At 47.5% G+C, this 6,983-nt stretch overlaps 1 pseudogene; it reads right to left on the bottom strand.

The window, feature by feature from the left end:
- LOC129694887 (vacuolar protein sorting-associated protein 52 homolog) overlaps nt 1–717 on the bottom strand; it is a 1,620-nt pseudogene extending 903 nt beyond the window's left edge.
- Nucleotides 718–6,983: the final 6,266 nt, after the last annotated feature.

The raw sequence follows: 6,983 nt of genomic DNA on the forward strand, positions 1-6,983 counted from the left end.
ATGTTCCCCATGTTGGGGGTGTCCAGAACCAGGGCTCACAGTTTAAGAATAAGGGGTAGGCCATTTAAATATGATCATGGCTGATCATCCAAAATCAATACCCCGCTCCGGCTTTCTCCCCATATCTCTGGATACCGTTATCCGTAAGAGCTAAATCTAACTCTCTCTCTTGAAAGTATCAAGAGAATTGGCCTCCACTGCCTTCTATGGCAGAGAATTCCACAGATTCACAACTCTCTGGGTGAAATATTTGTTTTCTTCATCTCCGTTCTAAATGGCATACCCCTTATTCTTAAACTGTGACCATTGGTTCTGGACTTCCACCAAAATGGGGAGCATTTTTCCTGCATCGAGCCTGTCCGCGGGGAAGGCCAAATGCAGGGGTAAATCTTTTCTCTCCACCAGCGGCAAGAGTCTGCTTAAACTCACCAAGACAATGCTGAGGGTTTTACCCTTGATGGCGTTGAAGAGATCTTGAGCGGAGTTTCCGGTCACCATGAAGAAGTCACAGAGGAAGAGGTATTCACGACAGCTGTTGTCTAGAAGGCCGTAGTGCTGGCTCTGAAACAGGCTCTCAAAGGGGTACTGGGAGGGAGGAGAGTAACGTCACATCACAGAAGATAAGGCACAAAATACTGGAGTAATTCAAACGTTTCCACGGTTACCCAGGGTGAAGATGGTGTTCCTGTTCTTCAGCAATGACTTGGAGAAGAAGCATTGAGCGGTGAGTCAACTGTGTAGGAAGGAACTGCAGATGCCGGTTCAAACCGAAGATCGACACAACATGCTGGAGTAACTCAGCAGGACAGGCAGCATCTCTGGAGAGAAGGAATGGTGGCGTTTCGGGTCGAGACCCTTCTACAGACTCCTTCTTCTGAAGAAGGGTCTCAACCCGAAATGTCGCCCATCCCTTCTCTCCAGAGATGCTGCCTGTCCCGCTGAGTTATTCCAGTCAAGGTTAAATGGTGATGCTTAACCAGGGGAATACCCGTGCTGTGACTACCGAAGTTCACCAGGGTTTAGTTGGCCGTCGTTAGCAGCACAGTGTTAGGATACACAGTCAGCACTGGCAAAGCATTTGTCCGCACTGGGCCTGTACTCGCTGGAGTTTAGAACAATGAGGGGGGACCTCACTGAAACATACAGAATAGTCAAAGGCTTGGATATAGTAGATGTGGAGAGGATGTTTCCACTAGTGGGAGAATCTAGGACCAGAGGTTACAGCCTCAGAAATAAAGGACGTTCTTTTAGGAAAGAGATGAGGAGAAATTTCTTTAGTCAGAGGGTGATGAATCTGTGGAATTCTTTGCCACAGAAGGCTGTGGAGGCCAAGTCAGTGGATGTTTTTTAAGGCAGTGATAGATAGATTCTTGATTAGTACGGGTGTCAGATGTTATGTGGAAAAAGCAGGAGAATGGGTTTAGGAGGGAGAGTTAAATCAGCCATGATTGAATGGCGGAATCAACTTGATGGGCCAACTGGCCTCATTCTACTCCTATTCCTTGTGGCCTTAAAGGATATCTTTCTTGGCCGTGTTATCCACTCCCATCAGATCATCCTTGTCAGCGACCTCTTCATACTGGGGAGGAGAACAAGGTTCAATGACAGCAGAGCACAAATTACACAAGACTTTGCAACGGCGATAGCTGCCTTCATCACGGGCTCTGACCTGCACTTTCATCAGCCGGCTGCTGTAGGAATTGAATTAGGACAGGTAGATCTTGCTGACGGAGTCCACGTACTCATCCCAGATCTCCTTCGCTACCTGATGCTCGTTTGCCAGCAAAAACTGGTAGAAAAACCAGAGGGGGGAGAGCAGGCAATGAGAGTGGGGGGTGGGAGGGAGAATGGGGTTAGGAGTGAGAGATAGATCGGCCATGATTGAATGGTGGAGTAGACTTGATGGGCCAAATGGCCTCATTCTACTATCCCTTATGAATGAATGAATGAATGAGTTTATTGGCCAAGTCTGTTTACATACAAGGAATTTGCCTTGGTGCTCCGCTCGCAAGTAACAACACGACATACAGTAAACAATTAAGACTTAAAACATTAGGAATAAAACATTATCGATTAAACATGTGAATGAAATAAAATACCAGAGCAAAAGGAGGCTACAGACTTTTGGTTATTGAGTAGAGCTACTGCTCGTGGAAGAAAGCTGTTTTTATGTCTGGCTGTGGCAGCTTTGACAGTCCGGAGTCGCCTTCCAGAGGGAAGTGATTCAAAGAGTTTGTGGCCAGGGTGAGAGGGGTCAGAGATGATCTTACCCGCTCGCTTCCTGGCCCTTGCAGTGTACAGTTTGTCAATGGAGGGAAGGTTGCAGCCTTCTCTGCTGATCGGATGATTCGCTGCAGCCACCGGATGTCGTGCTTGGTGGCTGAACCAAACCAGACCATGATGGGGAAAGTATGACCTTATGAGGGGAACAGGCAGTGGGGGTGGGGAAGAGAGAGGGGGTGGGGGGGGGGGGCAAAGGAGACGAGGTAGAGAGCGGGGGGAGGGGAACAGGCAGTGCGGGTGAGGGGGGAAGAACAGGTAATGAGGGGGGAGTGGGGCAACAGGGCAATGATCAATGCAGAGGTGAAACAGGCAGAGTGGGCTGTGGGCAGGTGATGAAGCACCTGTACTGTAGCCCCAGTGTGGGAGAAATTGTTTTTTTTTTTATTATTTTATTTTTATTAGAAGTACGGTAAATTACAATACTACACAACACATATATCTTATTACATTTTTTGTACCATTTCATTTTTTTTTGAGCTTTAAGAAAAAGATAGAAGTAAAGAAAGTAAAGAAAGTGCGCAAGAGTCGTGAAGTGCAAGAGTGTTGGGAAAAGAAAGCCCCTTAGAAAAGAAGTTAGAGAAGGAAGTAAAGTGAGAAAGTAGACCCTAGAAAAGAAAGAAAAAGAAAATAGGAACAATCGCTCTATTATAACGTTAAACTCCGCAGAAAGGGGACCACCAACCAAGTCTGGTTTTGTTGTTTTACCTCCCGTTACCAGGTCCTGATACCATTTATTTATTTATTTATTTATTTAAATTACTATTGCACCTCATACTTGTAATAGGTCCAGAAACATAGACCACGTCTTTTGGAATTGGTCTGCTTTACCTGCTAAGAGGAATCTCATCTCTTCCAGATGTAATGTTTCAAACATATTTGATATCCACATTTTTATTGTTGGTGTGGGCGCATTTTTCCAGAATTTAAGTATAAGCTTTTTTCCCATTATTAGCCCGTAATTAAATAAATTCTTCTGAAACACGTTTAGTTCAGGGTTACCTTCCGATATTCCAAAAATAATCCATTCTGGTTTTGGTACCAATTTTATTTTGATTAATTTTGAAAAAATATCAAATATTTCATACCAGAATTTTTGGATTTTTGTACAAAAAACAAAAGAGTGCGCTATGGTAGCTTCTTGACACAGGCATTTATCACAGATTGGTGAAACATTAGGGAAGATTTTATTTAATTTAGTTTTTGAATAATATAATCTATGTAATGTTTTGAATTGGATGAGCGTATGTCGTACGTTGATCGAACATTTATGCACCTGTAGTAAATGATTATCCCAGCTCTCTTTTGAAATTTTTATAGCTAATTCTTGTTCCCAATCTCTTCTATTTCCATATGTTGACATATCCCTGGAACAGCGGATACAGTATATGAGATTGGAGGAGGTGCAGGTGAACCTCTGCCTCACCTGGAAAAACTGTTTGGGTCCTTGGATGGCGTCGAGGGGGAATATGAGAGATGTGGCACCTGTATCTCACATCTTGTATGGGGCAGACAATAGACAATAGGTGCAGGAGCAGGCCATTTGGCCCTTCGAACCAGCACCGCCATTCAATGTGATCATGGCTGATCATCCCCAATCAGTACCCCGTTCCTGCCTTCTCCTAATATCAACTGACTTCGCTATTTTTAAGAGCCCTATCTCGCTCTCTCTTGAAAGCATTCAGAGAACCTGGTTCCATTTCCCTCTGAGGCAGAGAATTCCACACACTCACCACTCTCTGTGAGAAAAAGTGTTTCCTCGTCTTCGTTCTAAATGGCTTACTCCTTATTCTTAAACTGTGGCCCCTGCTTCTGGACTCCCCTAACATCGAGAACATGTTTCCTGCCTCTAGCGTGTCCAAGCCCTTAACAATCTTTTAAGATAGGGAGATGACTTACCTGTACCTCAGTTCTGTTACTTAACGGGGACAGAGAGAGGCCGTACCTGTATCTCACCTGTTGTACAGGACAGACACACACACACACAGAGGTGCCATATCTGTATTTCAACAGTGCGTTCTGAGGAACCTGGTAGTTGGTCATGGGTTTGCGAAATGAATAGAGCTTCTGCAGAATAAACTCCCTGATCTTTGAAACGGCCTGCACAAACGACAAGCAGAACGGTCAACCATTTGCAGTGGAGCGCTGATCCCTTGTACTTTACCCCGCGAACGCCAACCAATGGGTGGCAACTGATGACATTCTGCACTACCCGCTGCGACACCGTGCCTCCATTGTAGAGAAGTTACACAGGGAGAGATGCCACACGTGTATTTCCAACCTGGTATTGGTCAGTGACAGAGAGAGGCCGTACCTGTATCTCACCTGTTGTACAGGATAGACAGAGACACAGAGAGTGGAGCAGGCCATTCGGCCCTTCGAGCCATTCAATGTGATCATGGCTGATCATCCCCAATCAGTACCCCGTTCCTGCCTTCTCCCCATATCCCCTGACTCAGCTATTTTTAAGATCCCTATCTAGCTCCCTCTTGAAAGTACTAGAGGGTGTGAGCTGTAGGGAGAGGTTGGAGTGCAGTGTAGGTTCACAAGGTTAATTCCCGGGATGGCGGGACTGTCATATGTTGATAGAATGGAGCGGCTGGGCTTGTACACTCTGGAAGGGTGAGATGGGATCTCATTGAAACATTTAAGATTGTTAGGGAATTGGAGGCAGGAAACATGTTCCCAATGTTGGGGGAGTCCAGAACCAGGGGGTCACAATTTAAGAATAAGGGGTAAGCCATTTTGAACGGAGATGAGGAAACACTTTCTCACCCTGAGAGTTGTGAGTCTGTGGAATTCTCTGCCTCAGAGGGTGGTGGAGGCCGGTTCTCTGGAATCTCAAGAGAGAGCTAGATAGGGCTCTTAAAGATAGCGGAGTCAAGGGATCTGGGGAGCAGGTAAGAACGGGATACTGGGTGGGTAGGTTTAGGGTGGGTCGGGGTTTGAAATGGGTGGCCTCCACCGCCCTCTGAGGCAGAGAATTCCACAGACTCACCACTCTGTGAGAAAAAATGTTTACAAGTCTTTGTTCTAAATGGAGGGTTATGGACCAAGCGCAGGCAAGTGGGACTAGGGTAGATAGGACATTGTTGGCCTGTGCGTTTACCCGATCTATTCCTCTCATGATTTTGGACATTTCTATAACATCTCCCTTGATCCTGTTGCGCTCCATGGAATAGAGACCCAGTCTACTCAACCTCTCCCCACAGCTCACACCCTCTAGTCCTGGCAACATCCTCGTTGACCTCCTTACAAGAGCAGCCCAGTGTAGTCGCTGGCCACAACCCTGCCAGTATAACTGTGGCAATGCCCCCGAGGCTATGCCCGCACCCACCTACTTCCAGGATGGTGTCACAGGCAGTGATCTGGTTGTGCAAGCTGGCGATGTTCTCTCCTTGATGTCTGTTGTGGCCGCTGAGGAACGCAGTGAGCTCAGAGCAAAGAGCACAACTCCCACCCCTCCAGAGCCCAGCGGCTGCACGAGGGATCAGTTCATAGCAGGTGGAGCTGGAGCACCCTGCTGTCATAAGGAGCTTAAGGATAAGGGGGAAATCCTTTAAAACCGAGATGAGAAGAACTTTTTTCACACAGAGAGTGGTGAATCTCTGGAACCTCTCTGCCACAGAGGGTAGTTGAGGCCAGTTAATTGGCTATATTTAAGAGGGAGTTAGATGTGGCCCTTGTGGCAAGGGGATCAGAGGGTAGGGAGAGAAGGCAGGTACGGGATGCTGAGTTGGATGATCAGCCATGATCATATTGAATGGCGGTACAGGCTCGAAGGGCCGAATGGCCTACTCCTGCACCTAATTTCTATGTTTCTATGTCATCACCTGTCCATGTACCTGCCTTGTGTATTTACCTGTCCATGTACCTGCCCTGTGTCATTACCTGTCCATGTACCTGCCCTGTGTCATTACCTCTCCATGTACCTGCCCTGTGTCATTACCTCTGCATGTACCTGCCCTGTGTCATTACCTGTCCATGTACCTGCCCTGTGTCATTACCTGTCCATGTACCTGCCCTGTGTCATTACCTGTCCATGTACCTGCCCTGTGTCATCACCTGCCCTGTGTCATTACCTGTCCATGTACCTGCCCTGTGGCATCACCTGTCCATGTACCTGCCCTGTCATTACCTGTCCATGCACCTGCCCTGTTATTACCTGTCCATGTACCTGCCCTGTGTCATTACCTCTCCATGTACCTGCCCTGTGTCATTACCTCTGCATGTACCTGCCCTGTGTCATTACCTGTCCATGTACCTGCCCTGTGCCATTACCTGTCCATGTACCTGCCCTGTTATTACCTGTCCATGTACCTGTCCTGTCATTACCTCTCCATGTATCCCACCAGTCCGATGCAGGCGAGTCTCCGAGTCGAGCAACTCTCTCTCAAGCCGTCTTATCTTGGAGACCCGCCCTTTGGTCGACCCCCTCGCATAGTCGTGGCAAAACAGACGGACGTAAGCCTTCCCCATGTCCCACCACTGCCTTAGGGAACGGAAACGCCCCTGCGCTCTCTCCACTTCACCCAGAACTTCCTGAACGAATCCCGCAGTCGGTGATCCACCAGCAGCTGGTTGTTAAAATGCCAATACATGGACCTGCCTGTGTGTGCGCTGGGATAAAGTCCACTCGCACCAGGCAGCGGTGTGAGCATGGCACCAGCCGCATGGGGAGGCCGCCGATACACAAGAGACAT

Source organism: Leucoraja erinacea, unplaced genomic scaffold, assembly GCF_028641065.1.
Source record: "Leucoraja erinacea ecotype New England unplaced genomic scaffold, Leri_hhj_1 Leri_849S, whole genome shotgun sequence".
NCBI lineage: Eukaryota > Metazoa > Chordata > Chondrichthyes > Rajiformes > Rajidae > Leucoraja > Leucoraja erinaceus.